The sequence below is a fragment of the Patagioenas fasciata genome, chromosome 28 (assembly GCF_037038585.1).
Source record: "Patagioenas fasciata isolate bPatFas1 chromosome 28, bPatFas1.hap1, whole genome shotgun sequence".
NCBI lineage: Eukaryota > Metazoa > Chordata > Aves > Columbiformes > Columbidae > Patagioenas > Patagioenas fasciata.
Genome location: NC_092547.1, coordinates 2,270,823 through 2,294,916, shown reverse-complemented (window position 1 = coordinate 2,294,916; position 24,094 = coordinate 2,270,823). Strand labels below are relative to the sequence as shown.

The 24,094-nt window shown below is 47.5% G+C and overlaps 1 pseudogene; it reads right to left on the bottom strand.

Annotated features, from left to right (window-relative positions):
• Positions 1-2,409: 2,409 nt before the first annotated feature.
• Positions 2,410-20,256, bottom strand: LOC136115844 (procollagen galactosyltransferase 2-like; annotated as a pseudogene).
• Between the last annotated feature and the right edge of the window lie 3,838 nt (positions 20,257-24,094).

Here is a 24,094-nt window from a genome sequence, read left to right as displayed (position 1 = left end):
ATTCAATCTTTACATGGATGTAACATCTCTATAATAAATACGTCACTTTTTTTCCACTAATTCTTCTCTTGAGTTAATATATATTAAGATTTGAGCTTTTATATCATACATAATCTTTATTTAATACATAATCTTTATTTACATAAGAAATCTGTGAACTTTTTTCCCCCACCAATTCTTGTCTGGCGTTAAAATATTTTAATATTTGATCCTTATGTAGTATTTAGTTTTTATAGATATGTAACATTTCTATAATAAATACGTAACTTTTTTCAACTAATTTTTGTTGGAGTTAATATAGTTTAATATTTGATCTTTATATCATATTTAATCTCTATATATTATTGAATGTTTCTATAAAAATACGTAAACATTTTTCCAGTATTTTTTGATCTGGAGTTACTAGGATTAATATTTAAGCTTTATATAACACATAATCTTTATTTAATATTTATATAATAAATACTTGAACTTTATTCCACCAATTCTTGTCTGGAGTTAGTAGATTTTAGTGTTTGATCTCTAGATAATATTTGATCTTTATATGATATTTAATCTTTATATAATATTGAATGTTTCTATAATAAATGGATTAACTTTTGACCACTAATTTGTGTCTGGAGTTAATATATTTTAATGTTTGATTTTGTATTCTATTTAATCTTTATTTAATATTTAATACTTATATAATAAATATGCAAACGTTTTCCCACCAATTCTTGTCTGGAGTTAGTAGATTTTAATGTTTGATCTTTAGATCATGTTTGAGCTTTGTATAATATTTAATGTATCTATAATCAATAGATGAACTTTTTAACACTATTTTGTGTCTGGAGCGAATGTATTTAAATATTTGATCTCGTGTAACATTCCATCTCTCTATAACCTTTAATGTTTCTATGATAAATACGTCAACTCTTCCCGCTCATCAGTGTCTCGTTCATCTCTTTTCCTCTCTGAGACTGCACCGCGGTCTGAGAGTTTCCACCTTTTCCCCGTTGTCTCCATCACGGCATTTGTTGCTCCTGGCAAAAAGACGACCCCGAATTTAAGCTGCCTCTTGCGTTCTGGTTGTACTTCAACTGCCCGGGGAGCCAGCACACTGTTGTCAGGTTGTCAGGTTCTGGTGACAGCCTTAGAACCGGTGACGTGCACCAACCCTGCCTGTGCCCTTGGTGTGAGCAGCTCCACTTGCTCCTCACCCTGGGGAAACTGCTCCTGGCTCCGGGTCTGTCACCCTCGCTGCGGGGTCTGCACCAGCCGGGGCTCCGGGGGCTTCGCTCTCGTGCTCCACAGCAGAGGACAAACCCCACGCTCACAGGAGAACACAATAACTCATGGAGCAGCTGAGCTTCACAGCAAAGGGGAAAAATAGCAGAAAAAGAGCAGAACAGCGGAGAAGGGTTTGCACTGGCTCCTGCCTTCCCAAAACACAGTCAGTGCTGAGCAGGGAAAGCCCGGACAGCACCAGCCCAGGAGCTGAAAGCACAGGCAGAGAACCAGCGCCTGTCGGAGCTGTGGAACCGCTGGGCAGCCACCGGGTCTTGCAGATGGAAATAAATAGAAAAGTGCACCTACACGCACACGTACGGGTGAAAGAACAGTCGGCTCCACTGAGGCCATGAAATGGACACATTCATCTAATTCATTACATTTAGATCCTTAATTATTTCTCTCCTGTCCGTGAAACCTTCAAACCTCTTGTACTATTAATAACTCGCTTCCTAAATCAACTGAAAAAAAAAACCCACGCACCTCAAACCAAACAAACAAATAAAAAAAGCAAAAACCCCAGCTGCAGTGTCAAGTAGTTTTTAATAAATTGCTACTGCTCTGCTTAGGGAAATCAAAGTTAAACAGAACTCTGCAGTGTGTCTGTCCCTTCCGTCTCCAGCCCCCAGCGGGCAGAACTGTGAGGAACACCAGGGCCGTTTCATGGAGAAACTGCTCCCGTGGGATCACAACGGGTCAGGAGAGGAACGGCTGGGAACCCAGAGCTGTGCTGACACACGTGCTGCTCCTACCCGCACCGACAGCGGCACCGCGCTGGATGCTCCGCTTCGCAGACGTCCTGCTGCTGAGGGCCGCGCCAAGCGTCCGCCGCCGTCTGGAGCATCGCCGTGCTGCACCGCGCTTCACACAGAGCCGGGCTGCCGCTCGTGAAGCCAGAGCTGAGGAGGAAAGGAGAGGAGCTGTCAGAGAGCGACGCCCCCGCGGCGCAGCCGCTCCGCACGCTCACCACGCAACATGGACGCTGCTCCAGCCTGCGGAGCAGAAGGAACTCGGCTTCCCGGCACAACAGGCGCATTTCCACGGGCAGGGACTCCGTGGTGGAGCGACAGAGCTGAACGGCCTGCGCTGGCCTTCCCTGCCAGGCCTGCTCCCACCCCATGGAACAGCACACACAGCTGCCATTTTGCACCAGGTTTTATGCATTATCAAACCGGCTGACAGGTAAGAACACATCTTCTTGAGCAGAAAGCACAACATCCGCCAGGAGTTATTAAAAAACAAACACAAGTGAAAGCCCAGGCACACATACCCAACCGCACAGATCTCCAGCGGGTGAGTTTCTCGGTGGGAAGCGCAGGAGAACATCCCAGCCAACCCAAGCAGTGCAGGCCGGCATCACCTGCCCTCTGAGAATCATTTGTTTTTAAAAATAATCACCATACTCTGCAGCAAGTACATCAGAACCCATCCAAAAAAAGAGACCAGTTTGCTCCTCACGTGAAAAAATATCCAGCCAAGCTGCCTTTCCGTCCTGTAACGCACAATAATTCTGCCGGGGCTGTCGAGAACAGTACGGATGACACCACCAACATCTCGGTAAGTTGCTTTGGTTTGATAAGGATAATGTCAAGCAGTTCGTAACCAAACATTTTAAAGTTCCTGAAAGTCCTAACACTTGGTTTTACGGCCTAATTAAACAGGCCTGCAAACAGGCTGTGGAGCTTTGTTTTCCTGAAGGCACAGTGGAGGCACAGGGGGTGAAGCAGGACATGACGTGGACCAACTCTTCCCTTTTGCAACCTCCACTCCTGCTGCCAGCTCCCAGGATTTTAGGCACGTCAAGATGGCAGCTCCGCACTGGGAGGCCCGTTCAGATCTGGCAAGTTTTGTGATTTGCAGAGGGGAAGCCAGCGATCCTTTTCTATCAGCGTGCGATGAAGGAGATGACCCTACATGGAGCGCTGCTCCAGGGAGCTGGATGGTTTTGGAAACCATTTTGATTCCCTTTGAAAAAACAAACCCAAATACCCAAACACTCGCCCGCAGTTTCTCTCAGCGAACAGGGTTATAAAAAGCCTGTGAACCTACGAGGACTAACAGTTACACAGTAGCCTAGTTACAGTGATCCAGAAAGGTACGAACACTTGTACACCTCTATATATTAATCTTTATAAATACAGTATTCTACACAAGGAACTGTAGAAAGACGTCATTCAAGGTTTGGTTTTTCTTTTACAAAAGCTTGCGAGGGCTTTTGTTCAGATCTCTGCTTTTTTTCCTGCCAGTCTGCATCACTCGTTCTTTTTCCTCCTCCATCTCCCGCCTCGCCCTGCGCGTCTCGGTCAGTTGTCACATCAGCTCCAGGCTCTGTGCTCTGCCACTCGAAGCAGCGGGATGGAGACCACACGCAGAGCGGCTCCGCCACTGCCAAGGGTGAAAAGCCGAAGCGCGAGGCAGGTTCAGCGCCGACAGAGCCGCGGGGCCGCGGGCGGTCACAGCTCGTCCCTGGAGGACGGCGCGTCCGGAGACGACTGCGAGGGCAGAGCGTCCTTGTTCTGGCGTCGCTGCGGATCGTGCCCTGCTGCCGGGATTTCCAGGAGTGCGTTCTGCCCCAGTCCGCCGACACGGTCTCGTTGTCCCAGATGGTGGAGGTCTCTGTGTCGCTAAGGTAGCCGGGCTACCCTGTGTAGTGCGTGGGGTAGACGAGCAGGGGTTCTGCTGAAAAGGCTTTCAAGTCTCTGGACTTGTAGTGCTCCATGTACTTTGCTCTAAAGAGGAGAGAAAAATCATCAGGGACAGAGTGAAATGCTTATAACTGCGAGATACAAGCCCATCCACGGAGTGAATGTGTCCCAAGCAGCACAGGTCGTTGCTGTGGTGGGGTCTGACCTTCTACCCACTGCATTCAGCTTTAGAAAAATAAAACGTGAGCATCACAACATCACACGCTGCATACTAAGCGCCGCGAGGTTTTGCGTAGCTTGAGTCAAACAGCATTAAAACACTAAAGAACCGAGTGATTATTAACCTGATCTTTTGTTGGTTTAGGTCTCAGTACCGACTGATAAATCAACATTTTTGCAGATGAAGCTGAAGAGCACGAAGTGAGCTCCATTTTCTAAAGTGCCCCGCAGAGCACTCAAGTCATCAACCTGCTGAAAACTGTAACGTGAATAATTTGGACTCCAAGCTCCAAAATTAATCATTTATATGTACCACACTAAGTGTGCACACATAAACAAGGGTATACATAAGCATATAGAGATATTAACACATATGATATACACTACACAAATCTACGAACCAGATCTTAATCATTCAGCAAGACCAAGCTCACGTGAACCCAAGTAACGAAGACATCCGACCTACTCACACCGGGTGCTTGTTGTACATGACTGGCAGAAATTCATCCACCGGCAACATCTTGCCGAAAGGCTCCGCTCCGATGAGCTTCTGAGCCCCCTGGAGGGAGATCGCGTAGCCCAGGGTCCAGTACGAGTAATCGGCTTCCACCAGGTTCATGACGTTGGGAACTGCTTTCTCAGGCTCCTGCACCCGCATCCTTTTCCGGCCAATGTAGCTTAAAGGGGGAAAAGACCACAGAAATCGGAACCTAAATGTGAATCTGCAGCAGTTAGGACCACACAACTGTCCATGTCAAGCGGGGAAGGACAAAGGGTGGATCTAAGAAGCAATCCCTGACACATTTCTATCCTGTACCACTCTCAGACATTCAAATCTTACCCCAGCGGGTGGTACAGATGTGAAAGACTTGATAAGGCAGCTGAGATGACACGGTCCAAGCCTCAGCGCTGAGCTGCGGCAGTTCCTCTGTCACAGCAGTGTCTCCAGACGACCAACACTGCCCACAAAGCGCACCAGTGGTACCCAACACAGCTGGGGCACCCCAGCACCAGCCTGGCCCAGAAGCAGAGTTATCCTGATGGGAAGAGCCATCAAGAAGCCTCTGCCACCTTTCCCTGCACTCCAGCATCACCCTCCATCTCTGCTGCTCATGTCCCCTGTGTGCCCAGAGCTTCACGAGGGCCAGTGACTTACATCAGCTCCCAGTCTAGCTGGGCTTGTTCAATGTCATCCATCAGCTTCATGAGCTTCCTCTTGAACTCGTCCTCAATAACAAGCGTCTTCTCCAGTTCTCTGTTCACCACCTGAAACAAGATGGTTCAGAAGTGATCACAGTGGCCCCGAAATCTCTGGGGGCCATCCTGACCTGGTCCTGGCCCTCTGGACGATACAGGTAGGGAGGCTGGAGAACCAGCCCCAGATTCACAGCTCAGCTGGGACGAGCTGTCCAAAAATATCCTGTGGCTGAGCATCTGCAACCTAGAAAAACCCTCCATGTGATGCTGCAGCACCTCAACCCCGTGAGCTACCATCTTGCACGACCACCTCCTCCTTTGACAACAAAACCACTGTTCAGAAAAACCTGTTTCTGTTGGGAAAAAAAGTGTTTCTGGAATCTGGAGAATGATCCAGCACAGCCAAAGTCTGGCCCTGGCAACTTCAAGAACACACATGCAAAGGCATCCTGCAAGTGGGTTCCCATCTTACCATCTGACCATTGGCGATGCAGAAGTCTCAAGCCCCAAATCATTGCCTGATTTCTCAGTGCTGAAGTCCCTGCTGCTGGCTGAAAGGTATTTGGATCATCCAACCATCACAGTCACATTTGGGCAGCTGCTGCCTTAGACCAGTCTTCTCTAAGCACCAAGTTGTTCTCCCTGCCTCCACATCCCACCTCGCTCGAAATGATCCCTCCCGTTGATGTCAGGCTGTGTAACTCCAGCACCTCCAACCAGCACAGCCCAGATCCTCTCAAGTGTGACTCCCCAGGTGACCAGGACAGATGGAAGCTACAGCTACTACAACCCAAACAACACCTGTTAGCTCAAGTAACAGAGATCCCTGCTGCTAAATTTATTTATGATATACCAGCTCAAAAAAAAGCAGTTAGCAGAGCCACTGGAACTTGCTTCAGCACACATGAAGAACCAGGGAAATAAAACAGGAGTTTCTTTAATACCATTTGTTCTTCAAAACCTTCCTGCCTTTCTCCTAAACAAACTCACTCCAAACAGGCTATCAGATGGTCTGCAAAACCAACCGTGAAAACATTCTGATAAAAATCACTTGGCAAACGGAGAGTAGAGCTGAGAAAGCTGAGCAATGTGTTCAAGAGAACCCCTGTACGCGATCCCCTACAAACCAAGTAAAACCATCCTACACTTCCAGAAACCGGTATTAGATTTGTCCTGGGACCGTCCGTGTGCCTTCCCACTGCTCCTGCCCTCAGCACCCTCCCCAGGGCACCCGCACCCCCCTCACCTCCTCCCAGATGCAGCAGTGGCTGAGGAAGCAGCCGATCTCTCCCCGGGTGAGGGGCCGCGAGGAGCACGGGTCCCGGTGTCGATGCTGAGAGCTTTGAGCTGACTCGTGTTCAGCGCTCTGAGAAAGAGAGAACACCTATCAGCATTTAAATAGAAAGTAAATTCAAGTCGGACACAGACGCAACGGGGGAAGCGCTGCTGATGTTCAGAGATAAGCTGTAACTCACGAAATTCCTGCACTTGCTTTGCTCAAAAACCGGGAGAAAAATTAACTAACTGATTTACATTCTAAATCAAGCTTAGAAATGATATCCTTAACTCTGCCAACGACTTCTTGTGGGACCATCAATATGGCAGGAGCTTGGCTTCAAATATTTTCCTGAGGTCCTGATGGGTGCGCAAGTCTCCGAGACCACCAGATGGCATGGGGGTTCCCACTTCCCTTTCTGCGAGTCCCAGACCAAAAATTTCTGCCTTGATTTCTCAAGATAAAAACATCTTAACATGCCTTAAAGTAAGGGCTGTGTCAGGGTTAATACTGTAGCCCAACAGCTTTGTAGCACGAGGACAGACAAATCTCTCAGGAGATGATTGCTCTCACACACTTTTGCTGCTTTCTAATTGTGTGCAAGTGTTACAGTTCACAGAAAGGAGTATGATTTTAACCTGATTTTCATCTTAGGTTGGATCTGGGGAACAATTTCTTCCCCAAAGGGCTGTGGGGCATTGAACAGGCTGCCCAGGGCAGTGCTGGAGTCACCATCCCTGGAGGGCTGGACAGACGGACATGCGGTTCTCAGGGACATGGGGCAGTGCCAGGGGTGGGGGAACAGTTGGACTCGATGATCTTGAGGGGCTTTTCCAACCAAAATGATTCTGTGATTCTATCAGCCTGACCCACACCGCCCTGGTTCTCTCATGAAGACCAATTACAAAAGAAGACACAAACAGAGTAAAACTGCCCCAAAGCAGGGGCAGTTAGGTTAATAAAATGTCCACCTCTCCCTCAGCCCATCCATCCCCAGCAGGAGGGAGGTCAGGGCACCCAAGGAGATGGTGTCCAGCACAACCCCCTCTTTGCAAACATCAGCAACCCCAGCCGAAACTCACTTCCCATCCACGGCCTCTGCTATCTTGACTGCAATCTCCTGCTCGTAGAGAGTCCGCAGCATCCGATCCCGCCTGTCCTTCCGGTGCTTCAGGTTGATCATGAAAATCTGGGTTGAAGAGAGAGACATCAAGCTCACAGCCTGGGAGCGAGGAGGAGAAGTGACTTCTCATCTACCCTTCTTCAGTAGCAGATCTTAAAATACCAGCTGTGATTTTATCCCAGGTTGCGTAGAATTTGTCAGAAAGTTGGGGTTGGTTTTGAGTTGGAAGGTTAGAGGTTCATTCTTTGTCTAACAACTACTTTTTAAGGACGTTTTATGTCACAAGGAAAAGCTGCTCATCAAGGATGAATAAAGGTGAGAGCAGACCAGTTACAGCCAAGTCTATAATTTCCAAAGATACAAGATGTTTTGATTTATATTAAACACAGAGTCAAATGTCCAGCTCCAGTCCCAGAGGAACATCGGCCCACATGTTTCTCCACAATGCCACCACTACCTGTATTTAGGATTATCTGCGGGGTCACCACCCAAGCACAAGAACACAGCAAAGAGAAGTTTTGTAAATTACTTCAGGCACTGAAAATTCACAGAATTTTCACAAAAAACACCACAGAATTTTCACCAAAAAATCACAGAATTTTCACAAAAAAAAAATCTGCTGCTTCCCCTGCCAGAGCAGAAAGCCCAGCACAGAGCCCAGATCACACCCAGAGATGTCTGCGCCAGGCTCTGCCCAAGCCTAAGCAGACAGACTTTTTGGTGGGGGGCAGAGGACCAAAACCCTCATTTGCAGGTAAACTGCAGAGGGGCTGGGATGTTTTTCAGTCCCAGCAGACAAGTGCAGCTTTGTAGCCTGTGGAGCAAAAACCTCGAGCCAGTAAGAAGCGGATCCAGTTCTAGGTCAGCACAAATGCAAACATAATAAATTGGATAAATAGAGCGCAGCCACAAAGGACAACACGGCAAAAAACCCACAACAGCTGCGCCCTAACACAGACGCTCCAACAAATCGTGTTTGGAATTCACGTGTCGTATAAACAGATGTAACAGAATAAGCCAAGAAAACAAAGGCTTCTCTGGTCTCCACAACTGCCACCCTGGCAGCTGCATAAAAACACAACTCCTGGTTAATTAAAGCACAGCAGATCCCTCTCCAGCCTTTCCCCTCAATGCCTGCACCCTCCATAACATGAAGAACAGGGAGGAGAGGGATTTCTGCGGGGTTTTGGGGCAGGACCGCTGTCAGGAACCACCTTTCTAATGCGCTTTTAAAGGCCATAGCAGAAAAATGTGGTGACCGAGCAGGGCAGGAGGAGAGCTGCCCCAGTAAGGGGGGAGCACACATGGTTTCCAGCCCTCCTAGACGTCCCCATCTTGGACAGAACTCGGCTGAGAGCCTCCCCCATCTTCTCCAGGCTCCCCAGTGCCTCTCTCGGGAGAAAATCATTCCTGTCTCTCACTGGAACACAGGAGGGGTTTCCCGAACGACCAGTTCTTGCTGCAGAATGGAAGGATGGCTAAGCTGCCCCACAGAGTCAGATGTAGAGGAAAGGGCACAAGAATCGGGGGAGTTAAATGATGTGTTTTTCACTCTCACTTCTGCCATCTCTTCCTGGCTGGATTAAAACATCCGTACCATCAATGCAGGAAGCCCACAGATTTGCTGAGCACTGCCCTGGCACACCAACCTGAATCGGGGGTTTTGTAGCAGGTATGAAATGCCCACAGACCTGAGTGGCCTCATTTCTCCCCAGCAAATGCCAGAGGGCAAGAATGCTCCCTGAGCCCTTTCCCTTCTGCTTCCCTGACCTCAGAAGTTCTCCCCACGTAAGGATGGCTATTTGCTCCTGGCAAAAAGCTGAAATCCAACAGACGAGTGACTGGGAAAGAGCTCAAACGTATGAAGAGATGGGAATGGGAAACGGCTGGAAGGTCAGTTACAGGGAGATCCCAGCTCCATTAGGTGAGAAACAGGAAGACAAGACAATGGCAGCAAAATAAGTTCCTTACTTCATCAAATCCCATCTTGTCAGGGTTCTTCGGCGGAACAGAGACAAACTGTGAGGGTTCAATGGGAGGACGATCAACTGGAAGAGAGGAGAGATGCCAAGCATCACCTTCATGCACTAACAATAACGTGTGTGTGTGTGCGTTTGCATCTCTGGACCTAAAGCCCCAGGGACCTGGCTGATGAAGTCAGGCAGGAGTGGGTGTAGCACAGAGCGTCCATGTCACAGAACAGAAGCCAGCAGCCATCTGCCAGACACAGCTCAGGAGAGACACGAGGTTCTGCAGCATCCTTGCCACGTTAAAGATGCATTTTCGCATTCGATATGGGGAAGTTAAGGAGTTTTGTCAACGGAGCTGACCTGACCGTGAAGCGATTGCATCTCTAGGTAGAAAAACAGTGGAAAAATGGGAAACTGCACGTCAAACCAGGATGAGAACGGTCGGATCAGGAGGCAGATTCCCAGGGGTAAGAGAGCTCTCCAAACCTTAACTTGGGGGTGTCCATCACAGCAAGGCACAGCAACTTACTCATTGCCTCAATGAGGGTGTGCACAAAGTTCTCGGTTTCTTCTTGCAGCGTCTGGTGCGATTTCAGGGGCATGGGAAGGAAACCATAGTGTTCACGGTTGCAGATGAACATCTGTATACCTGGGGATCACAGAAAAAACCAGAAAATAGAGTCAGGTCTCTTAAAAGAGGAGTTCGCTGCTCTGTTGCTATGTACCCACAATCAAATTCGTTGCCAGGGGCCCAGTCCCAAAAAGTTCTGCTTCAAAAGCAAATGAAGGGGTTTAACTTAAATCCCTGGAAGGCTTGAACAAATGTGGAGATGAGGTTCTCAGGGACATGAGTTAGTGCCAGGGGTGGGTTAACGGCTGGACTCGATGATCTCGGTCTTTTCCAAGCAAAATGAGTCTATGAAATTCATAGTGACATTTTCTGTATCATTTGGCTGGCAGCACGTGGTCTCTCCTCTGAAAACAATTTCCAGTTGCTCCATAACCTAAGGTATTTTTAATTGCCATCAGTTTTCTCTTAGGAGAGACTGGAAACTCCCTCTTAGCCCAGAGAAAGGGTCTCTTTTGGCCTTTGCCTTCATGCTATGAAAACAATCTCTCAGCAGAGGGCAGAACCGGCCTTTGGCAAAGCGATGTTTGATGCACACAGCGGATCTGCTGGGAGAACTGGGGAGCATCCCAGAAACCCCTGTATTCCCCAAACCCCACCTGCACCGCTCAGACCTGGTGCAATCCCTTCACAGAGCCAAAAGCAGGAGCAGGTCTGCACCATCCAAATCAACCACATCCTAGAGAGAGAGAGCAGCAGGGAGAAAGAGATGCTTCCAAAAATAGGTGATACCGTAACTTCCTTCTGCTCAAAAGCTTTTGTAACTGCTTGTTCAAGGAGCTGAATCTGAAGGCATGGAACAAGAAGAAGATGCAAAGCTTCCCTTCTGAGCAGATCCATTTGCAAGGGAGAGACCCACACGCTGCTGGGAATGTCGCAACGTGTGATCAGTAAGATGCTGTTCCCCCCAGACTCACCAAGAGTTTGCTCATTATCGGCTATAACTTTTCTTTTGTTTTTTAATTAAACAAGCAGAATCACCCTTGTCCCTCTAGGAAATAAATGAAAAGCAGACACCACCTGGTGAGAGTTGGTGCTTTCATGTATTAATCCTCCTAAATCCCTGGTATTTTTAGCAAGGCAGAATTATCTGCACTACTGACCCCGGTGTTTCTACTGTTTGAAGTTCTGCGAGGAAACTGCTGGCTACACTACTGCCAAAACACATTCAGCTGTCAGCTGCAATTTAGGTAAATGGCAAAATAAAAAATACTACCTGTTGATATTAATGGATTTGGCACTGATCTAATCAACTAATCTTATCTGATCTCCGTTTTTATCTTCCGCTGGCTTAAACACAGTTCATCTGCATAGATTCACACCAGTATTTCTGTTTCTTCTGGGATAAAAGTTACTTCAAAATGGTAAATCTACCTTAAAACGGGAAGGGGGACTCACTCTCCGGCTCTGTTTTTATAATAAAATAAAAGTTTGCTACAAAGGACAGAAGGCTAGAGATACTGGTGTTACTATCAGCCTTTGTAAGGCAGTGAGCAGGGTTCACAGTCATATGCCTTAAATAAATCCACAGTCATATTTAGGCAACCTAAATTTCCCCCACACCCCTGAGACTGGACATTCCTGGTTGGCCTGAGGTCTTCAGAGCCTCAGGCTGAAGGAAGCTCAGAAGGTCTGGCCAGCTCAACATCATCTTGCAGTGCAAAGGGCTCTACGGAGACCACCTCCTCAATAAAACACCTGCGCTGGGTTTTGTTCTGTGCTCCGCAGCCCACGCCCTCTCGGCAGAAGTGGGACGGGTGGGATGGTCTCTGTGGAGCATCACAAACCACCTGCTTCGAGCAGAAGATTCACTGCTGGAAAAATCAATGGGTTGACCTGAGGCGTTAAGCGCAGTACTTGGCCCAGACAAAAGCCAACATCGTTTATGGTTTCAGGGAAATAAGTGGAATTACTCTGAAGAGAAGTATGCCTCAAAGTCCATACATTTTTCACATTTCTGAACTTGGATGTCATCCTTTTGTCCTGGGTGACAAAACTCAGCCCAGGACACAAGCCAACAATCTGAGAAGATCAGCGGGCCAGACTGCCGAGGTCAGCTCTGGAAAAAGCTGAAGTGTTCTAGGATGGAAGGAAAAAATGATGGGTTTGAATCCCTGAAATATTTCTGAAGCAGTTGGAGCTGATGCAATGCAGTTCCCAGACTAATTGGATGCTGTCAGAGGGAACAAGGGGCAGGTAGATTTGAGGGAACCTGCTTTGCTCACTGGACCTAAACCTCTGTTCTCTTTTGGAGCCAACACACCCATGGCCTGACTCAAAAGGTCAGGGCCCCAAAAGTGCCCTGCAAACTCCCATCTTCCTCTGCCTCCCAAGGGCTCAACTTCAGCTCTTGTTGCGTCTCCTCTCCCACTCATCCATGCTCCACATCCCCTGGAAGCTGAGTTTTAAAAAGCCCTGCTTACCATGCCAAGAACACTGTCTTTCGCAGTGCTGTTTGCAACAAGAAGGATCACTCAAAAGAAAGCTGCGAACAGTCGCTGCACTGCTCTGTAAGTGGTGGGAAAGGCAGATTTCTCAGCCTGGCTCTTCTCTAGAAGCCACTGTTGACAAGCCACACTTCTTCACTTTCCCTCTACTTGTCTGCACCCCAAGAACAGCCCCTCCTTCTCACCTTAACTTTTTACAAGGAGAGGACAGATAACACCAGCTGCACATCACTCAGTAGACCCAAAACCCCACTTTCCCCAAGTAATTCACCCCAGTAAGCCAGCAAACCAGTTGTGAGGCTCTGAACAGAAGTGCGTTTCATCAGTGCCGCTGAGGTTTCATCACTCATTTTTTCCTTTATAAGGCCCCAAACTTTGCCCTTTTCAACACAGGAGGGCAAAGAACAATACAGATGGTCATTAAAAACATACCCTTCCCAGGAGCTCCTTTCATAGATGTGACACAGTTCTGCCAGCCAGGACTTCGCTAGAGACAGAATACCCACCAGATCCAAAAATGAACAGGACTAACCATCCTCAGCAGAAGAACAAGCAGCTGTAGCAGTGCTATCGTGCACCAAGAGACAGCGAATCCCCCAAGACACACGGAGCTCTGCACGCACCAACAGCCGTTCCAGGTAGAAGAAGACACTGAGGTGGTGCCTTGGCCCGAAAGGACTCCTGAGTTTCAGATCTAACTGAAATCCTCCCAATGTCTTGTAGAAACTGGTCCCAGTACCAGCTGGAGCCCCAAACATCTCAAGGACTGGTTCTTGACTCATTCTCCCAAAGTCCCAGTGAGGCGTCAGTTCTGTGGAGATTTTACCGCTCTCACGGCAGCACGAAATTTCCTCTGAGCACAGCCCACAGCCCCCACATCACTCCCTGAAAGTTGCACTGATTTTGCTTAAAGCAAACAGAACCAACAAAAGAAAAACCTCTTAACTCTCAGACAATTCCTGCTGAGCTGCCACAAAGCAAAGCTTCATCAAGCACTGCAGGCAAGCAACTTGGGTTTTATTTTGCACAAACACTGCAACGTCTAAAAAGTGTCTCTTGTCCTCACCCCTTCCTCAGGGAGTCTCCTGGAAGTGGTGAATTTAGACTACAGAGTGCCTTCCACTCTCACAGCATTCACTTGTGCTCGCTATCATCTCACTGTGACAAAAAACAAAGGTAGATGCCACTAATTTGGTCTCTGAAACATTGCCTTCGGCCCTAGAATAGTTCCCATGTCTTTTGAAGCTATCTGTGATTCAAAACTGCACTGCCACTCACTTGCTGCTGGTTGTCCCTGACCAGATCCAAAAGAGAAAAGGGAACAGGGTCTTAACTCACCACTGAAGCCAAAAAATTGGCTTTTGGTCTGTGAACTCCAAAGTAAAGATCTGCATGTCTACGAGTGAATCCTGCCCAGCAAAGTCTCCAGACACACCTGCCTGGCGACTGGAGAAGGCAAAGGCCATGGTATCGTCAAAGCTCCAGGTGTAGTCCTGATGCGGGGGGTAGAACATCAGCTTGGTGGAGGTTTCTTTCCTCAAGTCAATGAGGAAGGCGGAATGAACCATCGGGACAGCAAAACAGCCTGTCCTCCTCCATTCCCGGATCAGGGGGTAATCCAGGGTCCTTTTGTAATAGCCCTGCAAACAGAAGCAGAGGGCTGGATGTGACAGAAGACTTCAGTTTCACAGCTGCTCCCCAGCAAAAGCTCCTGCCCTTAGTCCCGCTCAGCAGAGACGGATCAGTGCTCAGTTCTCAGATTTTGAAGTGTCCCCATTTTGAAAAGGGCTCAGTCAAGTATTCAGAAACAATCTTCAACCAAAAAGGTTAAAATACGACCTTCTCTCTGCTTTTCAGCAGCTAATGGAAATTCAAGCCTTTCTGCTACAAAATTCCCTTGCAACAGAGCTTCAAATCTCGGATTTTTTCCCCTGGCTCTCTGGAAACCTTTTTTTTGCACATAGACTCTCAGCTCTGACCCTGGAAGCTGCTGAGCACCTGTGGCATCCTCTGTGTTCAACAAGCACAAAGGACATTCAGTGTCTCACCGAATAGGACCTGCAAATTATTTCTGGCCATGACCTAAAGAGCTTTGCCAACCTTTCGGCACTGAGGGTGCGACACCCGCCTTGTGCAGCTCACAGCTGGATCTGCAGGTGCCATATGTCTAAAGCTATCAGATTTGGAAATCAATACACTGAATTCCCCCTGAAAGAAAGTCCTAACGCACCAATTAGACATCTGAACATGGCTGACGGTTGGGTCCGTAGTGGATTCTGGTCTTTACAGAAATGATGAGTCACTAAAATCAGTTGAAGTTACTTTTGATTTATATTTTCCAAGAGCATCCTAGCAACAGCTGAGCAAATCACTGCAGAACCACTTTACCCTGCCCTTGCGCAGAAGCACCGTGTGGTGCGTTTGTCTGTTTATGCATCTGTTGGTTTGCCCTTCGGAAACCTTCTGACCACGCTGTGAGGCCTGGATGTCTCAGATGTCCACGAAGAGCAGAGAGCGGGCAGAGCCCTCACCGGCATTCCCGCTGCGGGAAGGGTTAAAACATCCAACCGTTAACAGACAGCCGAGAATGCCCACAGGTGAAAGATGCTGGAAACTTAATTTTTGTCCTCCTCCACTTGCTCACTACGGGCTTGTGGGGCTTTTCATGGCTCATAAATCACCTGTAGCCAAGAAAGACTCCAACTTGTCAGCACTGTTGTGCTCTCCTAAGGACAGCTTCACGACAGCTGAATGTCAGGCTGTCTGCAGCTGGGTTTGGCTTTGTGTTTTAGGGCGTTCTCCAGTTCCTACTCCCTCCCCAAGTCTCCAGGGAGAGCAGGGCTGAGAGCACGAAGCTGCAGGACTGCGAGCACAGAAACAAGCAGCAGTAACTAAGAGAAAAGGAAAAAAAAGTGGGAACTTTCCTCTTCATCTGAGCAGCTTTTTTCAGCAAATCCTGCAAGATGCATTTGCTGCTAGGTTTTTTTTCCCCTCCTTTTCTCAGTAATCCTGGTAATGATGGAGATTTTCTGCTGGAGAGGTAACAGCAGGGGCCGGGGCTGAGGCTGGTGCACACTGGCAGAGCCCCATGCCAGGCTGTGGAGAACCGCTGATTTACATCAGGACTTCACCTTAAACACTTAAAGGACAATGCCTTTCCTATAAAGTTTATTTCTCCATTTTAAAACAAAAACTGAAACAAGTAAACACACCCCCCCACACACCCCTTTTCTTATCTGTGTATTTACTTCCCAAGAATTTGGCGAGTTCAGGACCTTTTCCTGCTATTTTTACTCAATTAGTTGGTCTGACTTGTGGAACTCCTTGTCATAAGATGGTGTGGGGGCCAAAAGAGAAAAGATTCGGTGATTTCTGTAAAAGAAAAAATATAATCACCGAGAGCTTTAAAAACAAAGACCTTCCTCAAGAAATCCTACAGAAGGAGACTGCCAGAGGATGTTTTACACCAGAAGGGGGAAATGGAGTTTGTTCTTCATTTCACTGCAGCAATAATGACAATAATTAGTAACCGGCTAGCTCTCTGGAGCAAAGCAAGAGGGCAGGAAATGGCTGGAGCATGGAGCCTCTCCAACATCCCCAAGGGATGACGGAACACCTGCCAGCAGCAGAGTAGCAAACAGGTCAAAAACCCGATCTCATTATTGAGATTTACCTGTGGGCTTGGAGAAACGAGTATTAATTATAGTCCTCACCTCAGACTGTGCGGGAGAAGAATGGACTCCGACAACTCTATGAGAGTTATAAACTGAAGCTGTTTAATGTAAAGTTTGATCAGGTTATATAGTCTTAAACTGCTGATTTTGTAGTTACATTATTTATACTTGGATAATTATAGTTAGATTACGTGCTGCTTACATTTCTCTAGCTAATACATGATTGATTGCTACCTTAGACAATCATCACCTCTCATGTCTCACCACAAACTACTTTAACTCCTCATTCTCCTCTTGCCTCATCAACTTTCTACCCCATTCTGTGTGGTCAAGGACCTTTCAATGACCCTTCCCTTGTGGCCTAGATCAGCTCGATGCAGTCTTGCTCACTGCACCGATGTCCATTTGTTTCCAGAAACGATCCCATGAGGCTGACTGTCTGAGGAAGCCCATCTGGAGCTTAGTCAAGAACATTCCAAAGAAAAAGAGTGAAAAAGGCAAAAAATCACCGCTGACCCACACTGACCACAGCGATGTGGATCTACTTGTCAAGTGATAGCTCAATCTCATTCTGGCTCTAAAAATGATGTTACTCCTACTAGGCAGCATCTTTGTACCAATATTTACTGCAGCATATATGATTTGAGAAAGAAGCACTAAACTAATTTCTACAAGGCAAACAATGTTGCCCCAACACATAAATCTTGTTCATGTGTGAGAAAAACAACCTATATACAACAGAAAGCTGTAGAAACAAAAGCAAATTCCTCTCTGATTAGCATCACTATACAGGAAAGCTTGTCTAAAATTATGTACCAAGAGATTTAAGGCCATTAAACAAACATATGGAGTGACCTCAAATAAATTCTGGTGTGTATATCAGTATTTTTTATGTAGTTAGTGGGATTGTATCATTTCCCAGGACTTTTGGCTAAACAAGCTCAGCTTCCTCCAGATTCAGCTTTTTCAAGCGAGAAATCTCAGACCAGGCAGCAAGTTCCAGCTACGTGCCTGCACACCCAATGCAGAACACGCATTGCTCTGCTCGTACCTACAGCTCGGTTAGAAAACAAAGCCTGAAAAACACTGATAGACCGCAGTGTCCTCTCTGCCCTCATTCCCAGATTTCCTATAAACGTATGGACCTTTCCCAAAGGTACCCACCAAGATTTGGGATGCTGCCACTCAGAGAGGCGCAAGCTGAGCTGAGTGCACGGCACCGAGCTACAGCAGCTTCTTTTCAGAAAAGGACGCTACAAAAACAGCCAGGAAAGCCCACAGGACAGAAACCACAACCCACCACTTCACAGACACAAGAGGCCTTTGCAAACACAGCTTGCACAGTCGCCCGGTAGCGTTCAGGAGGTCACTTGCCTGGGGGGTGATGCCACACCAGAAATTTGAGTAGAGAGAGCGAGACTCGAGCATTGGTGCCACCAAGGTCTTGTTTTCTGCTATCAACAGGGTCAGGGTTTCTGCGTTGGTCAGTGAGTTATCTGTATCAATAAATTAGAGAAGAGGGGAAGAGAAAAATAAATTTGTTATTAGATTAAATGATATGCTTGCCCTGATGCTTTCTTGGGAACAAGGCAGCCAGAGGCATGAGGTTGTCAAAAAAACCCAAAAAGCACTGAGCTGCTGGTTTTGATACCGTAGGACACATCTCTGTTAAAGGTACATTATGAGATGGGAAGAGATGCGGAGTTTCCCTCGCACTCCACGGAATGTTCCTCCAACACTGGGGCAACGGAGCTGCGGGGGAAAACATCACTGCTGAAAATTCAGGGTGCATTTATTCTGCAAAGAGGATCACTCTTAAAAAGTGGCTGCTGCAGTCACCAAAGCCACACATCTGTTCACAACTGTTCCGTAGAACTATTCCCCTTACATTCCATCACTAACAGGTGGGGTTTCCATCTGAGGGCCCCTTGCAGGTACCCACCCACCACCAGGACTACGTTCAGTCCTGACCGCTGGGCAACAAACCTTGGGTTTACCCATGGACTTCTCTCTCCAGCTGCAAACTCTCTTGCTCATCAGACCAAGAAACGATACACGGCATCTCACTGCAGAGAGCTTTGTCTTTAGATGGACAGGAGACTTTTTGGCAGCCCCGGAGTTATCAGAGTGACCATCTGAAAAGCTTTTGCCTGAGGACAGTTAATAAATCAAACCGTGTACTTACCAGGATGTGGTCTGACCCCTTCTCTCGTGCAGCACGCAGGGCTGCCGGTCGGAGTTTCGTCACGTGAGTGAATCGGGAGCTTGGCCAATGTTTTGGCCCAAATTCTTCTGGGTAAGACGTAGCAAAAAAAACCAAAAGAAAGTGACTGCAACCCATGTCTAGAAACCTATTGCGCTGGTTAGAAAAATAAAAAGTTCCCTTACTATCTTCTTTCCAAAATAAAAACAGTGTTAGAGTCACCTCAGGCAACCCAGGAGCGGTTTTGAGAGAGAAAGATTCCAAGTTTCGTGCTGGCGTGTGTACACAGGGCACTGGAAAACAAGCAGCGCTGCAGCGTTTTGGGCTGAGCAAGTGACTGAAAGCAAAACAGCACCATCAAACACACCCAGGAGTTTCTTCAGCAGCAACAGGCCCTGATGGAAGCAGAGGTTACACCACCAAAATGGGCTGAAGCTGATTTACCTCACCTGACCCTCTGGTAGAAAGTCATCTCTCCTCTGCTACAATTCAAGTTTAAACTATAAACACAGCTTCCTTGAGCCCAGTAGAATCAACAGAACGGAGGATGAGAAGATGAAGGCAATCTGGATTCCCTTGGGGTCTGGGCATCACTAGCAACTGTTAACACATCCTGCTAACAGCTCTGAAATCTACAGACACCCAGCGCCCAGCCCCAGGGGCCCGAGCACGTGAGTGAAGTTACCCACGTGTCTCTGTTCTCAGGATCAGGTCCAAAAGCAAACGCTTTGTTACAAAGATGGAAGGAAACACCGGGACAGAGCCCTGTGTGGAATAACAAGTCAGGATGTTGAAACAGTGCCAGCGTAAGCCAGTGAAGGAGCTAAGAATTTAAAAAACTTCTGACAGAACTTTAAAAAGTCAAGCTTGATAGGATTAAGAAAACTCAATATCAACGAAAGGATTTTAAAAGTCAATATTACCAGCATTCCCTGTGGGTTTGTACAAGAGCCTCACCACTGCACTGAGGACCGCGAAAGTAAAAACAAGCCTAAAGAAAAGGGAAAACAATGTACTTTTCCCTGATGGAAGAACTAGAAAACAGAACAAAAAAAGGAACAGCTTATCTTAAAAAAAAAAAGAGCAATACAAACCAAACACACAGAGTTCTTCCTCTTTGAAATTCTGCATATAAATAGGTGTTGCTTTTCATTCCTTATAGGAGGATGCTCTTTAAACCTACTATCGTATTTCAAAGCAATGATCCTGCAAGTCATGCAAAGGCATAATATACTGAATTAAATCTAGTTCTCTGGCTCAGAACTTACCGAGAATTCGATGTCTCGAACAGAACTTTCATAGACACTACGGGAATGGGCTACGATTTCTCTGCTTCCTTGAAAATAAAGAATGACAGTTTTTATTCCCTGTAGTTTTTGATGTGATTTGTTTTCCAGGCACAGAGAGCAGCTGCAGACGTTAAATAACTGAACGGAAAATATTTGATAAAGTTCTGCATGAGTTGCTTCACCGAAGTCAGAGACCTTTTTATGGGCTCCATAAGGACACAGTTTAAATGGGACAGACCCGCCTCCCCCCACAAAATCTACATTTTAAGTACACCTCCTTATTTGAGACCAGAAAATCTAGAAAACCGGAGATACAGACCAACCAGTCAGCCCCTCACTGCAGTGCTCACTGGGGCTCTTCCATCGGTCTCCACTCCACACCGTGGTAGAGGTTCTGCACGTTCTTCAGCCACTCTCTAAGCATTGCTGTGGTGGTGTCAACATTGCGGGCAGTGGCCACCCTGGAAAAACGAGAGCACAAAGAGCCCCATTAACACACGGTTTAGGTCCTTCGCTTTTTCCCAGCCAGCAATTGAGTCAAACAGAGGCACGAGCTATTTATTACAGGCACATCCGGTTCCTGGAAGAACTCGGGGCAGCTCCACAGAGGTGCAAGTCCTTGTTTAAGCACAGAGCAAAGCCCAGATTCCCCACCAAGCCAGAACGCGGGCATCCTTGCACATCTCTCCCCTCTGCTCATCTCCTCCTGCCTCATCGAGACCACAGCAGCTTTAGCATCGAGCAGGTACAGGACTGAATTCTGTTCTTAATGGCCACACGGTGAATTCTCCTTGCCAACTGTCACCATCCCTGGGAAGGTTTAAAAGACGCACAGATGAGGCTCTCAGGGACGTGGATTAGAGGTGGACTTGGCAGTGTGAGGTCAACGGTTGGACTTGATGATCTTAAACATCTTCTCCAACCAAAACGGTTCTATGATTCCAGCCACGTCCCTTTAAATGTCCAGTTCACCCACTGGGAAAGACACGACAGGCCACCACAACATGAATGGCCGCAGGTAAGTTATTATAGCTGTGAAGATCCTACCTCTAGAGGCACGGGGATTTTGTTCTGCTTGCTGTATTGTCCCCATACTCTGTGTTTAAGCTGAAAGGGCTGGGGCTCAGAGACGGCTGCTGTTTCCTCACATGGAGGTTCTAAGTTTGTAAAAACACACAGAGGAGCTTTGTGCAGATGCTGGGCTCTCTTAAAACGCTGCAACAGCGCTCAGTCTCAAACAACGGGGTGGAAGGAACGCGCCTGCTCCTTCCCCCACCCTCCCCAAAAGCAGCATCTGAAGAATGTTGGTTTTTTTCCTCCTTGGGGTTGAGCTGTGTAGCTGCACAAACTGGAACAGGATGCACAGATCCATGTTCCTGATGGGAATCACATGGAAACGCTCCCAAAGAAGCCAGGAGCTCATCGGCACAGCCCGGCTCCTCATTCCCAGCCTGCGCTTCCCTGGGACCACGACTTTGCAGATCCGACACCTGGCCATGGTAGATCCCACCGAATATTCCCTCCAGCCAAAGGGCTGCTCATTTTTCCCTAGGCAAACGGCAGCACAGCCCCATGGCAGGACACAACCTGCGCAGCCACAGCTCCACTGAGAATTTACAATCCCTTTAAATTCCTCTGGGAGTAGAAATACTCCCAAAAGGTCTCGTGGAGAGACAGCAAAGAGGGTATGGAACACATCCCCAAGGGGAGGGGGCTGGAAGGCTGTGCTAAGCCCCTGTCAGCTGCTCTTAATCGCCTCTCTTGTCCTCCAGCTCCAGAGACCCAAAGGCATCTCCCACAGCATCCTCCATCCTACTTGAAGTCAGAGATCCCTGTAGCTGGGAGGGAAGAAAGGAGGGAGGGGAGACACTGAAGGGAGAAAGGGAGCACATCCCAAACCCTAGAGCTACTCCAAACTATTTCAGGAAAATACCTCCACCCCAAGTCATCGTGTGATCCTCCAGACGAGAATCAGACCATGAACCCTTTCTAGCTCATGCAATGAGAGGACATCAATCCCGTGGGGTTTAGCCTGGTTTAATTTAAAAATAAAAGGAATCAAGAATGCAGAAGAATGCAATAATTTAAGGACAGGAAGCTTATTTGTTGAGTATTTATTCCTGTCTAGCAAAGCAATAAATAAGGAAAGTTCAGCAAGTGAATGAGGGTTGGTTTCTTTGCTATTAGCTGCTCTCCTATGCCAGAGCAAGGCTGGGTTTCGTCATAACTTCGGGGTTTGCTTTTGACCAAGACCCTGGGTTGGACTGCACTGCAAATCCAGCTTCGCGAGGATGTTTAACTGAACTAAACCAGTCAGTGCTGACTTGGTAGAACAGACTAGTGTCTAACTTGCTCCATGTATTACACAGATCGCAGATTCCACCCCAGTCCCTGTTCTAATACACTTGCTTGGGCTTCCTGCTGCCCTTGCGCATTTCACGGCTCTCGTTCAGCTTTCCTCCCACACGCCAGCTGCACAGTCAACAGCTCCAAAATTCCTAAAATACCAAAGAACCGTGAAAACGGTTTTGTTGTTCATCATCATTGCTGGAGCTGCAGTGGCACCAGGAAGCTCCTGCCACACAGCAGGACCACACTGCAAGTACGTGTCATGCAAACCAAGCAAAGATGATGGTGGCCTTCCTGAAGAACGTCAGAGTCCATCTTACACCACAGAATCACAGTTTGGGTTGGAAGGGACCTACAAAGCTCCCCCAGTGCCACCCCTGCCATGACAGGGACATCTTCACCAGCTCAGGGTGCTCAGAGCCCCGTCCAGCCTGGCCTGGGATGTCTCCAGGGATGGTTCAGCCACCACCTCTCTGGCTGGTGTTTTACCACCTCTTTGCCAGGCCCAGGCCAGTCTTAAAGATCTTGCAAACCCTTAAAGTAAGCCTACAAATCCTAGAGTCTGGTGTACATGCCCGTTTCTCTCATCAGGCCCCATCCCAGACCTTCTATCCTTGTGTAAGATCAGTGGGGACAACCAGATCCCATACACCCGGGGTTCTCCATCCTGCTCCTGGTGGGGCAGCATGCTCTGCACACAACCCACCCCAGAAGACCCCAACACCTGACAACCCCCAGACAGACGTGAGACACAGGAATCTCTACATCTACCCACAAGGAAACTGCCAGAAGAAAAATGGCATTCTACTGCCCAAGCTGTAATGGTGGTGTTATTTAAAAGGTAAATTCACAGCCCAGTAGACCTTTAACAAGGACATTGATGAGACAAAACTGGCGCAAATACCTAACTCAAGTCTCCAGGACCACCCACCCAGCAGCATTTCTAAGCCCAAGAGTTCTCAAAGGCAGTAAAATTTGTCACACCCTGGACAAAACATGCCCTACGACCAGCACATTGGCAAACCTTTGTTTTTCCAGCTTGGAGCCTCAAAAACAACACAATTTAAAAAAAAACCCAACAAATGACTCAAGCTATTCTGAAAAGTAATTATCACTATTAGTCTCTGAACAATTAACATTTAAGATCAAACAAAATTTGCGCTTACTCCTATTTTAATATCTGAACCAGTCCACCTATCCCCCCGGAAAAAAAATAGCAGCTATGGTATTTGCGTTACCACTGTATGGAAAAACAGACACTTCTTTTTTTCCTCCCTTTTTTGAAATAACAACCCCCGCACAGGAAAAAACAGACAAATAAAAATATGAGCAGGACTTCCCACTGGCAGTGAGAGCTCCTCAAGCCATAAGAGGAACATCAGGACAGGCCCCATCGTACACACTTCTGTAATAGTTTGTAGGATGTCAAGAAGCTGAGTAGACAGTTAAAACTTCATTGTTCTAACTCGGATGGACCACTTGGATTCTAAATCCATTTTGGAGACTCATAAGGGCATTTCTGCTGCAGATGTCACCACCGTCACTGGTGGTCTGTTGTCCATGGTGCACATCTCCTTGTTTCTGGAACACTGAGCGTCCTTTCCCTGGGTGAGGACGGTCAGGAAGGGCTGAGATGCAGGGATGGAGCAGTCAACGCTTGTGACAGGGCTGGTACAGTGAGACGAGGCCATGGGATGAGACCGTAGGTGTGATAAACCAAGGGTAAGAAAGCACCACATGGAGGACACTGTTGGCAGCATCCCGTGCTGACTCCCCTTGGGAAATGCTCCTGATAGGTGAGG